The following is a 23,700-nucleotide window of genomic DNA, read 5'->3' as shown; positions in this document are numbered from 1 at the left end:
TACATACATAATTAGGTCTTTCTTACTCTTCTCATTTTAAAAATAGAAAATTATATTCCAAAAGAATAAATTACTTATCCAAAGTCATACAATTACTAAGTAGCAGAACAAAGATTTGAAGTAAAATATGCAGGGTTGCAATGTCTACTCTTTTCTCGAAACAATAAATGTCTCACAGTTTTAGCCAAGTAAATATAAGAGGGACAGTTAAGAAAAATAATGAGTTTGGTTTTGGAAAAGTTGACCGTAGTTCCTATTCTTTGATGGTGATTGTACTCTAGGTCCAGGGATTTGATGAAGCTGTAAATCATTAGGATGAATGATTACTTGCATAAGAATAAAGAGCATTCTACACTAGCTCAGAAGTACTCATCAAAAGTGGAAAATATTTAGCAACTGCTGCATGAATATCACTCAACTTCCACTTTTAACATGATATAAATATTTACTATTAACAAATGTGATTTATAGGGAAAATGATTGCTTTTCTACTCCTCCCCATTCTCTTCTTCCTTCTCTTCCATCTTCCTCTTGCTGTTTCCCCTCCTCTCCTCCTCTTCTTTCTCCTCCTAAACCTTCTTCTTCTTCTTCTTCACTTTTTTGCTCTGTTTCTTTCTCCCACCTCTGGTCTCCTGATGTCATTGTCCGCCTCTAGAGACATTTCCCTTATGTTGATCTTCTAAGTCGGAAACTTTGCCTTCATAGAGTGACTTAGAGTGATACCAGCTCCACTGTCCAGGGCAAGAGAAAAGAGTTTCATTTATCTTATAGGTGGATTATAATGTCCCAACAATTGAGAATACAAAATAAGGCAAGCCTCGTCTTCAGATTGGGCAAACAAAAATGTAAATTACAATGCAAGCTAAATAGTTGCTCAAGACAGCTATAAAAAAAATTAAAAAGAGATATAAAAGTAATTTATAAATAAATAGTGAAGGCTAATGTTATAAAGTTGAAAGAAGACGGAGGTAGAATTTGAATTGTATCCGAAAATTTTACAAGAATTTGCATAATTGGAAAAGGGAAAATGTATTAGGACTATTGTTGGAAGAAAGTGAATTATTCTGATCAATTCTCTGTATAATTAGACAAATCAATAACAAAATATTTTAACAAAACCCCAAATCACTAGTGAAGATCTCCATTTGAAGAAATTGTATATTATTATCAGGAAGAGTAAGGATAGTAGTATTGGTAACAGTAGAAAGAATAGTAGTTATGGTGGTAGTTACCACATACGGAAACCATACTACATCTACTACATGCCAAGAACTGTAAACAGTACTGCAGACCCATCATGAATCTAAAAGATTAAATGTGGCAGGTCTTGAGTGGTAACTATAAATTGTTTATTTTTTCCTTAGCTATTGGAGTCCATCTTTTACATTTAAACACGCATTACCTTAAGTATTAGAAATTGTCAGAAATACAATTTGTATGGGGAGAAAAGGTATTATTTTGGCACTAGGCAAAATGAAAAAGTTCTTTTTGCACACATGTTTCCAGTTTTGCTGCTTAATTTTGGAAAGAGGTAATTCTACGTCAAAATTAGGCCGAGTGAAAAATGCACGCACAGTAATCTTCATTTTCATTATCTGGAGTAGTTCAAAGGCTCAAAAAATGGAACTATTCTCAGAGAAAGGAATGCATGTTCAGGTAATTACAAATAACAGACGCATCTGGTTATCTTAATTGTTTGGGAATGTCTCAATTAGCTGAGAATGTTTTCACAATGACTTGGAGACAGTGAAAATTTTTCATAGCAGATAGGATGCAACAGTGAGTGGAAATATAGGCAGCTTACCCTGAAGTCTGTTTATGACTACAGAATCCATTCAAAGATCCATATCTTTTGGATTTTATTTGCCTGTAAAGGGAATAGAAATGTTATTTTGTTTTGTTTTGTTTTGATCTCTGAAGCTTCATGGTTGATCTGAAGAGGAGGTAGGACTGTTGATCCTGTGGACGCCTAGGCTAAGGCAAGGCATGCCAGCCTCGTATTTTCCATCTTGACTACAGTTCCGTTTCTTAACAGAGGTTGCCTTCTCAATGAAATTTGAGTTTGAGGTTTACTCAGTAATTTGGGCTTGCTCCTTGAGAAGCTTAGAATGATCCCCCAATATAGGTGCATCCTCAATCTTGTTTAGGACTGATGGTTTTTGGATACTTTGAAATAATTCACATTGGTATACTCTGGTCAGTTACTCAGCAACATTGCTTATCTTAGACCTGCCACCATAGGATTGCTACCATACCCTATCATGCCAGATCCTGGTCTTTTCTGAGTTTTACTTTTTAAAATATTGTATTTATTTTTAAAAAAGAAACAGACTTGTCAACTGCAGGACAGTGCATAAGCAATTACCATGCTGTCCAACAAATCCATGTCTTATACTCCCAAGCTTCCTTCCTGGATGAAAATGCCCCTCTACCCAACTCCCTTGCTTTGTGGTTTATTAATGTAGATGAAAAGAGATGGGCTTATCTGTTACAGGGGCAATTTCCAATGCAACTATTTAGAAATGTTCCAAGAGAGATTTTTCCAATCTTGACAAACACTCTCTAAAGCCAGAGGAAACTTTTCGTAATTCTTAGTGAAGAGGTTATGAATTATTAGATCTCGCTAATTCTTTGCTTAATAGCCACTTTACATAGAAAACATGATCTGGATTAAATCCTATAGACAGAGGGAAGACACACCTGGGGGGATTAATCTAACCAGCAAGCAGATGCCCTGTTGCCCCAAACAAATTGTGATCAATATTATTTATCTGTCAGCCCTTGAAATAGAACGTGGACTACTCCACCAAATCATTGTTACCTGTAGGGGTTAGCAGGGGAAACATAACATTCTGGCAGTTAACTACTCCTATAAAAGAAGTCAGCATCTTCCTAATTTTTCAGTGCAACTCCACATGTATACAGCATACATGCTTAGGAAGTATTAAAGAGGGGTACAAATGAAAGGGAGTGGGAAATAGGGAGATGTTCAGGAAAGAAATGGTTGACTTTCTCTCAGGAATGGTAGGATGTAAGATTCTGGTGCTTTAACCATCTTTCAACTTCTAGCCTATAGGTACACCTTTTAAAAAGTAGAGCCTACACCGGCTGTTTATCAGAGCCTTACAAAGTCACAAGGATCTCTAGTTAATAGGCATCTAGTCAATAGTATTTCTTCTTAAATTCTGGACTCCTAGAAGCAAAAATATTAGTGAATTAGTACATTAAGCCACGGATCCCATATGGACCAAGGCTCTGTCTCTCAGGGCTTCTCTCCTGCCTCACATTTTCTCACCCCATCGTTGCTTTCCCACTGTGGAGATGTTAGACAATTCATTGTGGGATTCTGTACTAACTCTTCATGTTTTGGAAGATAGCAAGCAATCCCTTTATGAAAACCTTTTCTTTGTGAATGAAATACTAAGTGGCTGTCATGTAGACATAAAACCTACCCTCAAGGAACATCTTCTTACCCCTTATTCCATGTCTTTTCACCAAGAAGTACACTAGCTTTGGCCCCTTGCCTTTAATATATACCACTATCCTTCAGGGTTTCCAATTTTCACCATTCCTAAATCTACCAGACTTGTTATCCATGTCAGAAAATCCTCTACAATTGTCTTCCCTTCGATACCTATCCACCCTTCAGGGTTCACTTAAGTCTAACCCCTCCCAACTGCTTTGAAGCCTTTGATTACTATTCTAGTTTCTAAAGACCTTCTATCTCAGAAGAGTTATAGTATCTAGTTCAGCAGTGGGTAACATGAACATTCAATCAAACCCAGTGCTACTTGCATTACTGTGTATATAGTAAGAGTAGTAATCTTGCTTAGAACAGGAATATGCTTTATGTATTTAGCACTATGTTTGGTCAATAATAGGTTATCAGGTAGGATAGATTAAGGGGAGAGAATCTGCCAGGCTGCAATCCTAGAAAGAGTCTTCCAATGGTGGTTCTTTTTTTTTTTTTTTTTTTTTGCAGTACGCGGGCCTCTCACTGCTGCGGCCTCTCCAGTTGCAGAGCACAGGCTCTGGAGGCACAGGCTCAGCGGCCATGGCTCACGGGCCCAGCCGCTCCGTGGCTTGTGGGATCTTCCCGGACCGGGGCACGAACCCGTGTCCCCTGCATAGGCAGGCGGACTCTCAACCACTGCGCCACCAGGGAAGCCCCCAATGGTGGTTCTGAATGGATGTTTTAGACCTTATGGAAATGTAAGTTAAATATTTAAGGATATGTTGGCAACTGGCTGGTTTTATTACCAATGGAAAAGTCCAAAAATGTTCATAATATAAAAAATGTCAGAAATGACATTATAGATTATGGAGACCAATATTCACTTATTCCAAACTAGGAAGCAAAGTTTCAGGCATTGTTCCTAATTCAGTTGTTAATATATTTTGGTTCTCAAGGCTCAAAATGTAGGTGAATTAGTGCTACACACTCGTAGACAAACATTGCTGAAGAGAACACTAGGACTGACACTAGGTGAGTGACTCAGAATAAACTCAACAGAAATAACTCCCGAAGCAGAGGGAAGAAGAGTCTCCTGCTCTGTGGGGTAGCAGAGAGGGTTCTGCCTTCAGAATCACAGAGAACTGGCCTTAAATCTCAACCATGTGGCTTGGACAAGTCACCTAACCTCTCTGAGCCTCTGTTTCTTCACTTGTAAAGTGGGAGTAATAATACCTCACAAAATCAAATGAGATTGAAATTCAGGTAAAACAGAAGTCTCAGCGTTTAAAAGCTGCTGAATATAAATGCAGTCTCATTAACACTATTACTCAAGTCTTGATGCCCCAATACCAATCTCGTTTCTGCAGGAAAACTAAATTTACAGAGTTCTTCTTCCCAATTCCAGGGTGACTTTCCTATGTCCACTGATCTGCCCTAATTTTCCATCCTTGCTACGATGATCTCAGCTGAGACTCCACAGAACTTAGATTCAGAAAGTGCCCCAAGAAGTCCTGCTCCAAGTTGAAGCCTTGTTCCCTTTATCACTGAGGTGCTGGCTGCAGTAGAAACCTCCTCACTACCTTGCCAGTGGAGTGAGAGCCAGTGCCATGGCACGGTACCAGGGCACTGGCACTTGGTGTGCTTGCCTCTGAAGGCAGGGGAACTTGAAGGACCAGTGAGTTCCATTTTGACACTCACAGAGTCAGGATCAAACTGGCCCTTTGGAGGTTTGTTTGGAGGAGGGAGGGTAGCATACCACAGCAAGGTTTGAATGAGGTGTGACATATTACATCTTTTAATTTTGGAGTTTTTTCCATTGAGAAATTAGAACCTCTTTCTGCCAGTACTATCGGACAGGCTACCAGAGTAGCTGGAGAAGACTAACCCCGATAACCACCTCTAGGTTATACCCAGGACCAGCATTAACTTCTGGCCCAAGCTCTGTTACCTGCCTGGTTGTCAGACTTTAACCCTGCTTATGATACAGGGTCTCATTGGTCCCGTTAATTCTCCCTGTGATCTAGCCTCCATATGGACCTCTACCCAAGTCTGTCTGTCTGCCTAACTATCCATCTATCTGTCTGTCTTTCTAAGTTCCCATATTCCCAGGAGTCTCTTCTATGTAAAATAGGTAGGCACGAAAGACAAGTGGATTCTTGTCCACCTGGCTTAGTACATGGATGTCAAAGCATTGAATAAATACTATACACAAGAAAAGAAAATCAAGAGCAAGAAGTTTGGAGAAGTAAAGAGTAGGTAGGCCATATGAGCACTTCTCCAGAAAACTAAGCTGACATTAAACAGTTTTGTTTTTTTTCTGGTTGAAATAAACTGAAAGCTGTCTGAGCTTCACCTCTGAGTAGGAAACAGATAGACAGGTTTTCATGTTAATTGGATAACTGGTGAGCTGCTATCAATTCAAATTTGAAACAACTTTGAGGTTCTTTACTTGTTTGTTTTTAATGTTCCTGATATTAAAAACTGCCTAATATTTCTAATCAGTGCTCTTCTAAATACTACATGGAGGAGGAAGATTGGTGGGCACAGTTAGAGAAGCCTAGAAAAAAATCTAGAAAATGACTTCAAATAGAAGTGTCTCCATTTTTATAAGAAAATAATGGAATTTTAGCATAAGAAGGCTTAACTCCTTGACATCACATTCTGATACACTACATTTACAGATGAAGACACTGGGGCAAAGAGAGGTTATAAGTGAAACCAAATATTATTCCTCAGAGTTTTAAGTAGAAGCCTAATTAGTTTAAGAAAGTCTTAAGGAGAGAGCTGAACTTATGACATTTTCTAGACTTTCTGGGCACAGCATGTAAAATAATCTCAACTGGTGAATCTTCACTTTCTGCTTAGTATAGACAGGACCAAGATTATGGTCAACAGTCATTATATATATTGGATCTTATTTTGAGAACTCTGATATTTGTAATTTGTAGATGGTTTATTGGGGCTCAGGGGCAAACATTTGTACAGCCTTGTTTAATTTTAGAAGGGACAGAGTTACGTACGTTAGAAACGGTGATAGAAAAGAGTGCAAGCATTCTCCTGACAGGAATGTGTCCTGACATGCCACAAACTGAGCTGCAGGGAGGTATGAGCTAGCTTCACCCTTCTGATCTCCACATCATTTGTAAGGTGACTTTGCAGCTCTACCTATCATGAAGTGGGGTCTACCTACCACTAGGAACCTGGACTGGCTTTGTGACTTGATTTGACCAATAGAATATGGCAGGAGTGACAACATGCCAATTCAGAACCTAGGCCTCAGGAAGCCTTGTGGTCTCTCTCTCTCTCTCTCTCTGTCGCTATAAAAAAGCCCAATCTAGCCTGGAGGAGGAGAGAACATGAGAAGCAGAACAAGTTAGCCAGGCTTTCCTAGTTGAGGCTCCAGACGTGGGACAGAACTAGCTAAGAGTGCAAAGCTACCTCACTGACTTGCAGCTTAACTCAGATGCATGCATGAGCAGTGCTGGACCAGTATAGCCCCGTGGCCTGACCCATAGCCTCATGAGCAATAATAAAAGGTTACTATATGAAGCCACATCATTTGGGGAGTGGTAGTTATTGTGAATCATTACTGTGACAGTAGACCACTGGTACAGAGAGGTATGTGTCTGACAGGATTAGCTCCATCTATAATATTAGTTTAGCTCCGACTTTTGGTGAAGTGGATTAGATGTCACTAATCTGACTGTAGAGAAAAACATAAGGATGTGAATATAAATATATATATATCTATTTTCTCTGAGTATATATATAGATAAATATATACTCACGCATACATGCAATATATATAACCACATCTCTGTTGATATGTTCAACTTTAAACATATATATTTGCCTATATCTAGATTAATAGGCACAAACTATAAAATCGGACAAGATGTTTTACATGGAGCTCCTCAACCTGATACATTCATCTTCATATAAAGGTAAATTACTCATTTCTCTTGTCAAGGGTTTACTAAAGGATCTATTGGTAGCATATCCTGTGCACTGAAATAAACTGGCTCAGGGCAGATTTATGCAGGAGGTTGGGTAACTAGCATATCTTGTGATTTAGCCAAACACAGGTTTTATATGCTCAACCATCTTTTCTTCCTCTTATTATGGTTCCGGTGGCCCTGCATGAGATTTCTCACATCAGTGGTTAGTCCCTGTATCATTTTTATAGGTCTATTTTTAAAAGGTGCTTATTTAAGTGACTGGTAACTAATCATAGTTCTATAATTGACTGAAAAGTTGACTCAGTGTAAAACCCAAATTAAACTGAAAAAGAAACCCAAATCCTCATTATAAATTATTCGTTGCAGCTCCACAAACACTCATTTTTACAAACAGCGAAAGCAGGAAGAGACAAACTTTGCCTTCCTGCAAAAAAATATGTTCAACAATTACAGACCAAAATTTATAGCAAAAGGAAAAATGTTCCTCTTTCTTTGCAGTGACACTACTAAAAGGAAAGAAATATAAGTACTGCTTAGTGTGGTCCGGGAAATGCCTAAATTTTAAAATTAGAATAGTAGCATTTTATTTTTGGACAAGCTCAACTGATCTTTTTACACAGAGCGACAGACAGGCTTAGGGGGGCATGACCTCATCACAAAGATTTGGGCTTCAAAGGCCGCTCCTCGAACCTCTTGCTGATCACCTGCCCTTCTACCACCCCAAATTAAACATTTAAAAGTTTTAAAGCCTTCTTGCTTTACATTAAACATTTTTCTACCATCCTCCAGTCAATTACCCAGAGGCCAAAAATATATCTTTCCCCATTCAGCCCGTGGCACCTCCACTGTGAAGTGCTCTAAATCCATTAGCGGGGCCCTCTCTGTGCTACATCATCAGAGGAACAAAGCTGTGATGATGTAGAACAACCCACGTTCATGTATATCACCAGAGTTCTAGCCTCCTGATCAGCCAGCGGGCTTAATAAACATTCCAGATGGCTTGCTCTGCCTGAAGGAAGAATGGATAATCACACTGCACTCCCCTCCAAACAATAATAAAATAAGGCCATAGTAGCACAGAAGCCTGAGCCTGCCAAAAACATTGAAAGGACTGCTTAGAACAATAGAATCAAGTGATTGGAAGGCACATCAGTGCCCTCACCCTTTATGAAGGAAGGTGGCCTGCTTTCCTATAAAGCATGCAAAACCAATTGTGTTATGCAACAGCTCTGCTGAAAAATAAAACAACAACAAAAAAAGAAAAAAACAAAACCTAACAACAACAAAAACTCCATCTAAATACTTCCTTTTTTTTTTTTTTTCTTTTTTGCGGTATGCGGGCCTCTCAGTTGTGACCTCTCCCTTTGCGGAGCACAGGCTCCGGACGCACAGGCTCAGCGGCCACGGCTCACGGGCCCAGCCGCTCCGCGGCATGTGGGATCTTCCCGGACCGGGGCACGAACCCGTGTCACCCGCATCGGCAGGCGGACTGTCAACCACGGCGCCACCAGGGAAGCACTAAATATTTTCTTTTAAAAGAATTTGGTGAAAAGGAAATTTAAATAAAAGCTCGGAAATAACCTTTGCAAGCCAGAACCCTGAGCTATGCATACATATATCATAGCCTGAGACATATAGCTGTGGGTTTGCTTGTAAGTAGACAGCAGAAGGGGTTTGATCAGTTTCATATTCACTTTAAGGAATTTTGGGTGAGATTCCATAATTAGAGTGATGGAGGTATTCAGTGGAGTGTCTGTAGAGGCTTGAAAGATGGATTCTCAGAAGGAATTGAGGTGAGCACCCTGGTACTCAGTGCTGAGGCCGAGTCTTACAGCATACATCCCTCCTCTTTTTCGCGTTTGCCCTGAACTCCTCTGTCCCTTTGCTTCTTGTGTTGTATCTTTTGCTCTTTGGATAGATACCCATCTGTTATAGTTAATATGCTCCAGATTGATAACTTATATTCCCTTTTAGTTCAAAACATTTGATTTTCTTACTGTGTGATTAGAATATATCAGAGTTGGAAGTTAAAATCTGCTCAGTATTTATCAAGAAGGGTCTATGCATATAGCACAGAGAATTTGGGGGCCAATGAAACTACTCTATGTGATACTATAATGATGGATCCATGTCATTACATATTTGTCAAAACTCATGGGATATACAACACCAAGAGTGAATCCTAATGTAAACTATGAACAATGAGTGATAATGATGTGTCACTGTAGGTTCATCAATTGCAACAAAAATTTCACTCTGGTATGAGATGCTGATAATGGGAGAGGCAATCCATGTTTGGGGGCGGGGTATGTGGGAACTCTCTACCTTCCTCACAATTTTGCTGTGAACATAAAATTGCTCTTAAAAAATAGTGTCTATTTAAAAAAAAAAAAAAGGAAGGTCTATGTAAGCTTGGTATTTCCTTTATTAATTGAGGGTCTACTAGGGAAATTATACCTAGAAGTCTGAGTGGCATTCTTGTTTTGTTTATATATTTAATTTTGGCTGCGTTGGGTCCTTGTTGCTACGCGCAGGCTTTCTCTAGTTGCAGCATGCGGGGGCTACCCTTCATTGCGGTGCATGGGCTTGTCACTGTGGTGGCTTTTCTTGTTGCAGAGCATGGGCTCTAGGTGTGCAGGCTTTAGTAGTTGCAGCACACAGGCTTCAGTAGTTGTGCCTCACGGGCTCTAGAGCACAGGCTCAGTCGTGCACAGGCTTAGTTGCTCCATGGCATGTGGGATCTTCCCAGACCAGGGATTGAACCCATGTTCCCTGCATTGGCAGGAGGATTCTTAACCACTGTGCCACCAGGGAAGTCCTGAGTAGCATTCTTGATACACAACTTTGACTCTGCCTATGATCCAAATGAAAATTTTCAAGTTCTGACTAGATGTATCTGCATATCAGAGTATACTAAGATTCTTTAAGGTTAAGCCAAAATCAAAAGATTATTCCCCTGAGGAAAAGCATCGGCAAATAAGGGGCACATGTTGCTGGTCCCCATCTCCCCTAGTAATACTTTCCACTGCTTATTATGAGTTGTGGGTTGCTGTGGTGATGAGAAGAGGGATGAGCCAACAGAGGCTGTGATTCTTGTTTTGTTTGTTTGTTTTTGCGGTACGCGGTCCTCTCACTGCTGTGGCCTCTCCCGTTGTGGAGCACAGGCTCCGGATGTGCAGGCTCAGCGGCCATGGCTCACGGGCCCAGCTGCTCCACGGCATGTGGGATCTTCCCAGACCGGGGCACGAACCCATGTCCCCTGTATTGGCAGGCGGACTCCCAACCACTGTGCCACCAGGGAAGCCTGAGGTTGTGATTCTTGATGTTGCCATCTGAAGAGGGACATATCCATTTAAGGATCTGTAACGTTTTATACCTGTGCCTATATATAGTTAATTCTCCTTATCCACAGGGTTCTGCATCCATGGATATGGAAGGCTGGTTGTATTAAGTCATTTTACATAAAGGACTTGAGCATCCATAGAGTTTCTTATCCAAGGGGGCCCTGGAACCAATCCCCCACAGACCAAGGGATAACTGTGTAAAATTTATGAAAAATTAGTCTTTTAAGTTGGGTTTGATATTTGGCATCTTTTATTCCCATGTTATCAGCTTATTTTGTAAAGCTAATGCAAACATTCTGTAAGCCAGATAGTCCTCTGTCTTCAATACATTATATAATATACCATAGGAGACATGATGGTGGTGGTGGAGTAGAAGGACTTGAGTTCACCTCCTCTCATGAAAACACCAAAATCACAACTAACTGCTGAACAACCATTGACAAAAAAAGACTGGAACCCACCAAAAAAGATACTCTACATCCAAAGACAAAGAAGAAGACACAACAAGATGGTAGGAAGGGTGCTTTCACAGTATAATTAAATCCCATACCCATTGAGTGGGCGACCCACAAACTGGAAATAAATTAGATTGCGCAGGGCTCCCACAGGAATGAGAGTTCTGAACCTCACATCAGGCTCCCCAGCCTGGGGGTCTGGTATTAGGAGGAGGAGCCCCCAGAGCATTTGGCTTTGAATGCCAGTGGGGCTTGAGTGCAGGAGCTCAACACGACTGGGGGAAACAGAGACTTCACTCTTGAAGGGCACACACAAGTTTTCACGTGCACTGAGATGCAGGGAAAAACAGTGACTCCATAGGAGCCTGGGCCAGACCTACCTGTGGGTCTTGGGGGAGGGGGTTTCCTGGGGAGGTGGGGGTCGGCTGTAGCCCACTGTGGGGGTAAGGGCACTGGTGATGGAGGGCCTAGGGAATATTCCTTGGTATGCGCTCTCCCAGAGGTTGCCATTTTGGCACCGAGACCTGGCCCCATCCAACAGCCTGCAGACTCCAGTGCTGGGAGGCCTCAGGGTAAACAACCAGTAGGGTGGGAACACGCCCCACATATCAACAGACAGGCTGCCTAAAGTCTTTCTGGGCTCACAGCCACTTCTAGACATGCCACTTGACCTGGCCCTGCCCACCAGAGGGACAAGATCCAGCTCCACCCACCAGTGGGCAGGCACCAGTCCCTTCCACCAGGAAGCCTGCACAAGCTCCTGCACCAACCTCACCCACCAGAGGGCAGACACCAGAAGCAAGAAAAACTACAGTCCTGCCACCTGTGGACCAGAGCCCCTAAACAGAGTTAGACAAATGTTCCAGATGAAGGAACAAGATAAAAGCCCAGAATAACAACTAAGGAAGTGGAGATAGGCAATCTGCCTGAAAAAAGAATTCAGAATAATGATAGTAAAGATGATCCAAGATCTCAGAAAAAGAATGGAGGCACAAACTGAGAAGATATAAGAAATGTTTAACCAAGAGCCAGAAGACTTAAAGAACTAACAAACAGAGATGAACTATACAATAACTGAAATGAAAAATACACTAGAAGGAATCAATAGAAGAATAAATGAGGCAGAAGAATGGATAAGTGAGCTGGAGACACATTGCTGGAAATCACAATGGCAGAACAGAATAAAGAAAAAAGAAAGAAAAGAAACCAGGACAGTCTAAGAGACTTCTGGGTTGAATATAACATAAGAAAAGATCTGAAACTAGAAGCTGGTTCTTTGAAAAGACAAACAAAATTGATAAACCTTTAGCCAGACTCATCAAGAAAAAAAGGGAGAGGACTCAAATCAATAAAATTAGATATGAAAAACGAGAAGTTACAACAGACACCACAGAAATACAAAGGATCATAAGAGACTACTACAAGCAGCTATATGCCAATAGAATGGACAACCTAGAAGAAATGGACAAATTCTTAGAAAGGTACAATCTTCCAAGACTGAACCAGGAAGAAAAAGAAAGTATGAACAGACCAATCACAAGTAATGAAATTGAAACTGTGATTTTAAAACTTCCAAAAAACAGAAGTCCAGAACCAGATGGCTTCACAGGCAAATTCTATCAAACATTTAGAGAAGAGTTAACACCTATCTTTCTGGAACTATTCCAAAAAATTACAAAGGAAGGAACACTTGCAAACTGATTCTATGAGGCCACCATCACCCTGATAGCCAAACCAAAGATACTTACAGACCAGTATCACTGATGAACCTAGATGCCAAAATCTTCAACAAAATACTAGCAAACGGAATCCAACAATACATTAAAAGGATCATACACCATGATCAACTGGGATTTATGCCAGGGATGTAAGGATTTTTCAATATCCACAAATCAATCAGTGTGATACACCACATCAACAAATTGAAGAATAAAAACCATATGATCATCTCAATAGATGCAGGAAAAGCTTTTGACAAAATTCAACACTGATTTCTGATAAAAACTCTCCAGAAAGTGGGCATAGAGAGAACCTACCTGAACACAATAAAGGGCATATATGACAAACCAACTGCTAACATCATGTGCAACAGTGAAAAGCTAAAAGCATTTCCTCTAAGGTCAGGAACAAGACAACCACTTCTGCCACTTTTATTCAATATCATTTTGGAAGTCTTAGCTACAGCAATCAGGGAAGAAAAAGAAATAAAATGAATCCAAATTTGAAAAGGAGAAGTAAAATGGTCACTGTTTGCAGAAGACATGATACTATATGACATATATGATACTATATGACATATATATATATCTATATACCAAAAAGATAATAATAAGAGCAAGGTAACAGAAAAAAACATAAAAAGGAACTATGTTATATTATGGGTCCTATTAAAATATCAGCTCTCTAATTTGCTTTTAAATATAGACCATTTCAAATCAAACTTGAGTCAGTAATTTTTTAAAAAGTTAACCTTGCATACAAATAAATAAGAAGAAAAACTATGTTAAAAAAGAGAAAGAACTTAAAAATGTATTATAAAACTACAGTAATTAAAACAGTGTTATCTGGACCATGAACAGAGAAAGAAAACAGTGAAATGAAGTCCATGTCAATTTATGACAAAATAAAGGTAGCTTTTCAAATCACTTGGGGAATAGATGGACTGTTTAATTAATTTGACTGACACAACTGCTAATTTTGAGGGGAAAATAAAATTAGATGTGCAACTCCCAACAAAGAAAAAATGTATATACAAAAATAAAAGAATAATATCACTAGGAGAAAATATAGGAAGTCATTTTCATATATATGATATGGATAAAACAATTTTTAACATGATTACAAGGTCATAAACTACTAAGAATCACACTGAAAAGTCTGTAAAGACAAAACTAAAACATCTGTTTACTTTAAAATATACAATAAAGCTGAAAATTAAATGGAAAGAAAGTATCAATATATAAACAAGGTTAATAACTTTAAGACATAGAGTGTTCTTAAGTGTTAAAGATCAAAATGACAAGAGAAAATTATGTATAGGAAAAATAAGTTTATTCAGAAATCAGACATAAACCATGAAACACCATGAAATGGTGTTCAACTGCCTTACTGATCCAAGAAATACAACTTAAAATAAATAGTAAAAATTTGAAGAAATATGACAGACAGAAATAAAGTGAAAGAACCCTTTCAAACACAAAAATGCTGTATAAACTACATTAAAAATCTTATGAGGAAAGATCTATAAATAATGACATCTTGTGGTCCCTGAATGAAATCACTGGTTTGTCACTTTTTCATCTAGAGTAAAATCCACAGGTTTTCTATCAACTTCTTAGAATTCTTTTCTTAAAATGAATGGGTAGCTTAAGATGAATCATAGATGTTTGAGAAAAACTTTAAGCATGAATGACAGAGGCTAAAAAATAAAACAAAATACAGAAAAATTTAGAGAACATAAAGACAATACAGATGTTAGAGAAAAACCTGAAAAAGAAACCTGTAATTAACTGCCTCTGAGACAGAAGATATGGAATCCAATATATAATAAACTGCTATGAGAACAAACATACTGAGAAGAAGAAAGAACTGTTAGAAACTGGATATATGTTAGCTGAAAATTTTTTAAAATCCATAAAACAGCTAGAAGGAAAAACAAACTTGTTAGAAGAAATTAAAGAAAAAAGCCTAAGACATGAGAAAATAGGTAAGCAAATCTAAGCGGGTCAATATCCAAATTATAGAGGTCTTAGAGAGAAAAGAGAAATGTTGGAGAGGAAATTATGAAGTCAAGAAGAAAATATTTCAGAGTTGATGATCAGAAAGGTCCAGATTTAAGGTCTCCAAAGAACATCCAAAAAATTTATCAATTAAAATCTCATCACACAAGGACCCATCACCATGATATTACAGATCAGTAAATATAACAGAAGATCCTAAAAGCTTCCAGAAAGAAAAATGTGTGACATAAGAAGATCAGGAATCAGAATGATATCTGACTCCTCAAAAGCAAACCCAGAAACTAGAAAGAATGAAGAAACTAGAGGAAAACATGTTTCCCACCTATAAATCTATATTCAAAAAACAACTGTAAAATGAAGACATTTCCAGATACCTGGAAGACCACTCTCCTCAAATATTTTTCAAATACTATATCATATTGTATATCATACATAAGTTATATTACACATATGTTATACATATAATGTGCATATAAACATAATAATATACATACACAATAATATACCATATATAATATTATATATATGACTTTACAAGCACCCTTCTCAGGGAATTATTGTGGATGGTACTTCCTCAAACCAAGAAACTTAAGAAAAAGGAAGGCATGGGATTCAGGAAAGAGGGGGATCCAGAACAAGAGCATGGCAAGGGGAAATACTAAGATGATGGTGAAAAGAAGCTCCAAGACAAAAGCTATGTAGCATGTATGGAGAAAAAAAGTCAATATTGGAACAAGGAAATTCAGCTTCTGCCTATCATGGAGGACTTAGTATCAGACAATTCCCATTCAAAATAACTAGGGTAGGGCTTCCCTGGTGGTGCAGTGGTTGGGGGTCCGCCTGCCAATGCAGGGGACACAGGTTCGTGCCCTGGTCCAGGAGGATCCCACATGCTGCAGAGTGGCTGGGCCCATGAGCCATGGCCACTGAGCCTGTGCTCCACAATGGGAGAGGCCCACGTACCACAAAAAGTAAATAAATAACTAGAGGATATGAAAAAAAAACATATTTAAATGCACCAGAGAGCTGCTAATGGAACCAGGACTTGAGAAACCCCTATCCCCAAAGAAGGGAATCTCTGAGATTTGAACCCAAACATTCTGCACACAGCTTTTCCCTTTGTAACATTTGCAGACATTTGATTCTAGGCCAGAGACTGCAAATTCTGCCTACAGTGCCATCAAATGGCAGACAGCCAGTGGAGATTTTGGCAATCTTACAGGGCTGTGAAGACAAAAGTTGGAAGTCAGTGTTGTCAAGGTAGTCAGGACTTCAGGGGTCAAGATCCTATTTTTAAAAGAGGCAGGTGCAGAGAAGTGTGCCTAATGTTTGGTGCCAGATTCCCCCTCAAGGCACTTGCCTGTTCTTAAGTTGCCAAGGTCAAGAAGGTAAGAAGCCCAACAGAAAACAGCTATAACAGATGTGTAAGGGGTAGTGATGAGTGTGGTGTTGGGGGTAGTGACAGGTAGGATATTGGCAGTGTGGTAACATACACACCTTGAGACACTGTTCAGCCAACAGACTAGAGGTTAGAAGTCAGAGCTCACTATGGTAACCTGTCTCCAAGATAACTACCATCCAATTTCTTCCCTCTCTGAATATATATGCTGTTATTTGGAGTTAACTGCAGTCCAGCCAGAGAAGAGGTCACAAAAGAGAATATATAAAGTGAAAGATAAGTAAACCTGAAGACAGGTTAGTAGAAGTGATAAAAAAAGGGTGAAATCAATGGAACAGAAAATCTGAGATATGCAGGACAATATTAAAAGGCCAAATATACATGTAGTTGGAGTCCCAGAAATAGAGAAGATAATAAGACAGAAGAAATATTTGAAGAGACAGGAGCCCAGCATTTTGACAAAGCCAATGAAAGATATCATTCTACAGGGCCAAACATTTCAGCAAACACCAAGCAGGAAATGTACAAAGAAAAACAAAACTTAGCACATCAGAGTCAAAATGCTAAAAATCAATGTTGAGAAAATCTTGAAAGCAGTCATAAAAAAAGACACACTATATGTAGGGAAACAATGCCAGGAATGATCATTAACTTCTCTTCAGAAACATCAGATGACAGAAGAAATAGAATGACATCTTTGAAGTGCTAAAGGAAAATTTCTCTCAACCCAGTAAAGATATACTTTAAAATTGAGAGTGAATTAAAGACATTTTTAGATAAGAACTGAGAGAATTATTTTCAACTGATCTGCACTTTAAGAAATGTAATAAGAGCTTCAGGCTGAAGAGATATAATTCAAGAAGAAAACTGAGACTGCAGGGAGGAATGAAGAGTACAAAAAGGGTCAAAATTTAAGTTAATATAAAAGACCTTTTAAAATATGCATATATATATAGGTATATATTGTATGTACAAAATGTATTTGGATATATAAAAGTTTACACATAGTAACTTCCTTAAAGAACACTGACTAAGCAAAAATAATAACAGTGTATTATGAGCTTTTTAGTATATATGGGGGTGAGTGTAGGAGAAGATGCTTGAGATATATATACATTACATATATGTATGCCTTATATACATTACATGTGTTTTGTAAGATGTATATGTATACATATGTCATATGTCTTTTATGTATATATGTGTGTATATATATAATTTATGAGTAGCTACTAAAAGACTAGAAATAGAATATATAAATTTCAAATAATAAATAGGTGGAATAATGAACATCAACTGATCCAGTGGAAGACTTCAAAAAGAAAAAGAAAAAAATGAATAAAAAGTGTTAAAGGGAATGATAAAATAAGATTGCAAAAATAAGTTTAAATATATTTATAATAATCATTTGACTAGATAAATCTCAACTATTGAAAGGCAGTCTATCAAATTGAATTTTTAAAAAGTCAACAGGTATGCTATGTTAAGTGTGACTGAAAGCAAAATAGTGCAGAAAGACAAAAAATGGAAATATATAAGAAGATATACCAAGTATAACCAATCAAAAGAAATATTAGGTATATCATATATTTTAAAAGCTGATATAGAAATTCAGACAATTTTAGACAAGGTGGATTCCCAGCAAAATAAAAATTAAGGCAAAACCCCACATTAATTGGTATAAAAAAGGATATTACATAATGAAAAAAAGAAAATATTAACCAAGATTATATAATAATCGTCACCTGTACTAAAATATATAATGTCTCTCTCTCTCTCTTTATGTGTGTGTGTGTGTGTGTGTGTGTGTATACACACACACACACCTGAGAGAGTTGTTACAAGGAGAAGTTCATATATCCAAAGAGTTGAAGATTTTAATAGAACACAATTATCTACTGATAGACTGAAGAGAAAAAATGCTAGAAATTTTTAACACACAGAAAACCTCAAAATATGTGTATTGTACAGAATAATTTTTCTGATACAGCCAAAACTTAGACTCTACAATAATAAAATAATAAAGAACAGCATGTGTTGGGATAGGTAGAAGTATGGAGACCCTTTCCTAAATAACCAATGGAGTAAAAAAATCATCATATTAGAAATTATAAAATACTTACAATTAATTACAATATTTTTACTATATAAGAAACTTGCAGTATCTAGGAAAGTGTTACTTAGAAAGGCAATTATAGTCTTGAAATTGTTTTTTAAAAAATAAGAGTCGGATCCCAGGGAAAGGTCTGGAGTTGGCAGAGTGAAAACAGCTTGAAGGGGTTAGTGCACCACGGCTACCCAGGAGGGAGTCTGGGAGAAGTCTGGAGCTGCCGAAGAGGCAAGAGACCTTTTCTTCCCTCTTTGCTTCCTGGTGCGCGAGGAGAGGGGTTTAAGCGCGCTGCTTAAAGGAGCTCCAGAAACGGGTGTGGAGCTACCAAAGAGACAAGAGACTTTTTCTTGCCTCTTTGCTTCCTGGGGCACGAGAAGAGGGGATTAAGGGCACCCTGTAAAGGAGCTCCAGAAACGGGCGCGAGCCACAGCTGTCGGCACAGACAACAGAGACGGGTGTGGGACGCTAGGGTTGCTGCTGCCGCCACCAAGAGGCCTGTGTGCTAGCACAGGTCACTCTCCACACCGCCCCTCCTGGGAGCCCGTGCAGCCCGGCACTGCCAGGGCCCCGTGATCAGGGACAGCTTCCCCGGGAAACTGCGCGGTGCGCCTCGGGCCAGTGCAGCGTCACGCCAGCATCTGCCGTCGCAGGCTCGCCCCGCATCCATGCCCCTCGCTGCCCCTGGCCTGTGCCAGAGCACCCAAATCAGCTGCTCCTTTAACCCCGTCCTATCTGAGCGAAGGTCAGACGCCCTCGGACGACCTGCACGCAGAGGCGGGGCCAAGTCCAAAGCGGAACCCCAGGAGCTGTGCGAACAAAGAGGAGAGGGGGAGGTCTCTCCCAGCAACTTCAAAAGCAGCGGATTAAAGCTCCACAGTCAACTTGAAGTGCCCTGCATCTGTGGAAAACCTGAATAGACAGCGAAATATCCCAAGTTGAGGAGGTGGACTTTGGGAGCAAGATATACTATTATTTTCCCCTTTTTTCTTTTTATGAGCGTGTATGTGTGTGCTGCTGTGTGAAATTTTGTCTGTATAGCTTTGTTTTCATCATTTGTCCTAGGGTTAGACTGACCCATTTTGGGGGGGGTGGGTTGTAATAGAAATTTTTCTTCTTAATAATTATTTTTTATTTTAATAACTATATTTTATCCAACTTTGTCTTCTCCCTTTCTTTCTTCCCTCCTTTCTTCCCTACTTCCCTCCTTCCTTCCCTCTTTCCTCCCTTCCTTCCTCCCTTCCTTCCTTCCTTCCCTCCCTCCCTCCTTCCTTTTTTCCTTTCTTTCCTTTCTATTTTTTCTCCCTTTTATTTTGAGCCGTGTGGATTAAAGGCTCTTGCCACTCCAGCCAGGTGTCAAGGCTGTGTCCCTGAGGTGGGAGAACTAACCTCAGGACACTGGTCTACAAGAGACCTCCCAGATACACGCAATATCAAACGGCGAAAATCTCCCAGAGATCTCCATCTCAACACCAAGACCCAGCTTCTCTCAAGGACCAGCAATGAACAGTGCTGGACACCCTATGCCCAACAAAGAGCAGGACAGGTCTACAGCCCCATCCATTAGCAGAGAGGCTGCCTAAAATCATAATAAGGCTACCAACATCCCCATACACACCACCAGATGTGGACCTGACCACAAGAAAGACAAGATCCAGCCTCATCCACCAGAACAGAGGCACTATTCCCCCAACCAGGAAACCTACTCAACCCATTGAACCAACCTTAGCCACTGGGGACAGCCACGAAAGACAACAGGAACTACGAACCTGTAGCCTGCAAAAAGGAGACCCCAAACACAGTAAGATAAGCAAAATGAGAAGACAGAAAAACACACAGCAGATGAAGGAGCAAGATAAAAACACACCAGACCTAACAAATGAAGAGGTAATAGGCAGTCTACCTGAAAAAGAATTCAGAATAATGATAGTAAAGATGATTCAAAATCTTGGAAATAGAATAGACAATTTGCAACAGTTAACAAGGACCAAGAAGAAATAAAGAGGAAGCAAGCAATGATGAGCAACACAATAAATGAAATGAAAAATACTCTAGATGGGATCAATAGCAGAATAACTGAGGCAGAAGGACAGATAAGTGACCTGGAAGATAAAATAGTGGAAATAACTACTGCAGAGCAGAAGAAAGAAAAAAGAATGAAAAGAACTGAGGACAGTCTCAGAGACCTCTGGGACAACATTACACGCACCAGCATTCGAATTATAGGGGTACCAGAAGAAGAAGAGAAAAAGAAAAGGACTGAGAAAATATTAGAAGAGATTATATTCAAACACTTCCCTAATATGGGAAAGGAAATAGTCAGTCAAGTCCAGGAAGCACAGAGTCCCATAAAGGATAAATCCAAGGATAAACACGGCAAAACACATAATAAACAAACTGTCAAAAATTAAATACAAAGAAAACATATTAAAAGCAGCAAGGGAAGAACAACAAATAACACACAAGGGAATCCCCATAAGGTTAACATCTGATCTTTCAGCAGAAACTCTACAAGCCAGAAGGGAGTGGCAGGACATATTTAAAGTGATAAAGGAAAAAAACCTACAACCACGATTACTCTACCCAGCAAGGATCTCATTCAGATTTGATGGAGAAATTAAAACCTTTACAGACAAGCAAAAGCTGAGAGAGTTCAGCACCACAAAACCAGCTCTACAACAAATGCTAAAGGAACTTCTCTAGGCAAGAAACACAAGAGAAGGAAAAGACCTACAAGAACAAACTCGAAACAATTAAGTAAATGGTAATAGGAACACACATATCAATAATTACCTTAAATATAAATGGATTAAATGCTCCCACCAAAAGACACAAACTGGCTGAATGGATACAAAAACAAGACCCATATATATGCTGTCTACAAGAGACCCACTTCAGACCTAGGGACACTTACAGACTGACAGGGGGTGGAAAAAGATATTCCATGCAAATGGAAATCAGAAGAAAGCTGGAGTAGCAATTCTCATATCAGACAAAATAGACTTTAAAATAAAGACTATTACAAGAGACAAAGAAGGACACTACATAATGATCAAGGGATCAATCCATGAAGAAGATATAACAATTGTAAATATTTATGCACCCAACATAGGTGCACCTCAATACATAAGGCAAATACCAACAGCCATAAAAGGGGAAATCGACAGTAACACAATCATAGGAGGGGACTTTAACACCCCACTTTCACCAATGGACAGATCATCCAAAATGAAAATAAATAAGGAAACACAAGCTTTAAATGATACATTAAACAAGATGGACTTAAATGATATTTATAGGACATTCCATCCAAAAACAACAGAATACACATTTTTCTCAAGTGCTCATGGAACATTCTCCAGGATCGATCATATATTGGGTCACAAATCTAGCCTTGGCAAATTTAAGAAAATTGAAATCGAATCAAGTATCTTTTCCAACCACAACACTATGAGACTAGATATCAATTACAGGAAAAGATCTGTAAAAAATACAAACACATGGAGGCTAAACAATACACTACTTAATAACGAAGTGATCACTGAAGAAATCAAAGAGGAAATCAAAAAATACTTAGAAACAAATGACAATGGAGACACGACGACCCAAAACCTATGGGATACAGCAAAAGCAGTTCTAAGACGGAAGTTTATAGCAATACAATCATACCTTAAGAAACAGGAAACATCTCGAATAAACAACCTAACTTTGCACCCAAAGCAATTAGAGAAGGAAGAACAAAAACCCCCCCAAATTTAGCAGAAGGAAAGAAATCATAAAGATCAGATCAGAAATAAATGAAAAAGAAATGAAGGAAAGGATAGCAAAGATAAGGAAAACTAAAAGCTGGTTTTTTGAGAAGATAAATAAAATTGATAAACCATTAGCCAGACTCATCAAGAGGAAAAGGGAGAAGACTCAAATCAATAGAATTAGAAATGAAAATGGAGATGTAACAACTAACACTGCAGAAATACAAAAGATTATTAGAGATTACTACAAGCAACTGTATGCAAATAAAATGGACAACCTGGAAGAAATGGACAAATTCTTAGAAATGCACAAGCTGCTGAGACTGAACCAGGAAGAAATAGAAAATAGGAACAGACCAATCACAAGCACTGAAATTGAAACTGTGATTAAAAATCTTCCAACAAACAAAAGCCCAGGACCAGATGGCTTCATAGGCGAATTCTATCAAACATTTAGAGAAGAGCTAACACCTATCCTTCTCAAACTCTTCCAAAAGATAGCAGAGGGAGGAACACTCCCGAACTCATTCTATGAGGCCACCATCACCCTGATACCAAAACCAGACAAAGATGTCACAAAGAAAGAAAACTACAGGCCAATATCGCTGATGAACATAGATGCAAAAATCCTCAACAAAATACTAGCAAACAGAATCCAACAGCACATTAAAAGGATCATACACCATGATCAAGTGGGGTTTATTCCAGGAATGCAAGGATTCTTCAATATACGCAAATCAATCAACGTGATACACCATATCAACAAACTGAAGGAGAAAAACCATATGATCATCTCAATAGATGCAGAGAAAGCTTTTGACAAAATTCAATACCCATTTATGATAAAAACCCTGCAGAAAGTAGGCATAGAGGGAACTTTCCTCGACATAATAAAGACCATATATGACAAACCCATAGCCAGCATTGTTCTCAATGGTGAAAAACTGAAACCATTTCCACTAAGATCAGGAACAAGAGAAGGTTGCCCACTCTCACCACTCTTATTCAACCTAGTTTTGGAAGTTCTAACCACAGCAATCAGAGAAAAAAAAGAAAGAAAAGGAATCCAAATCGGAAAAGAAGATACTATACAGAGAATCCTAAGGATGCTACCAGAAAACTACTAGAGCTAATCAATGAATTTGATAAAGTAGCAGGATACAAAATTAATGCACAGAAATCTCTGGCATTGTTATACACTAATGATGAAAAATCTGAAGTGAAATTAAGAAAACACTCCCATTTACCACTGCAAGAAAAAGAATAAAATATCTAGGAATAAACCTACCTAAGGAGACAAAAGACTTGTATGCAGAAAACTATAAGACACTGATGAAAGAAATTAAAGATGATACAAATAGGTGGAGAAATATACCATGTTCTTGGATTGGAAGTATCAACATTGTGAAAATGACTCTACTACCCAAAGCAATCTACAGATTCAATGCAATCCCTATCAAATTACCACTGGCATTTTTTACAGATCTAGA

The 23,700-nt window shown here is 38.8% G+C and overlaps 1 long non-coding RNA gene across 1 annotated transcript in view; it reads right to left on the bottom strand.

The window, feature by feature from the left end:
• Positions 1-435: 435 nt before the first annotated feature.
• Positions 436-23,700, bottom strand: part of LOC136792086 (uncharacterized) — a 332,264-nt gene continuing 308,999 nt past the window's right edge. The window contains exons 2-3 of the long non-coding RNA XR_010835248.1: positions 1,805-1,867; positions 436-731 (exon numbers count right to left, since the gene is read on the bottom strand). This is a non-coding gene — a long non-coding RNA (uncharacterized lncRNA). The remainder of the gene's footprint in view (positions 732-1,804; positions 1,868-23,700) is intronic.

The sequence above is a fragment of the Kogia breviceps genome, chromosome 11 (genome assembly GCF_026419965.1).
Source record: "Kogia breviceps isolate mKogBre1 chromosome 11, mKogBre1 haplotype 1, whole genome shotgun sequence".
In the NCBI taxonomy this organism is placed as follows: domain Eukaryota; kingdom Metazoa; phylum Chordata; class Mammalia; order Artiodactyla; family Physeteridae; genus Kogia; species Kogia breviceps.
Note: the sequence above shows the minus strand (reverse complement) of the source record. Positions and strands in the feature narration are given on the sequence as shown.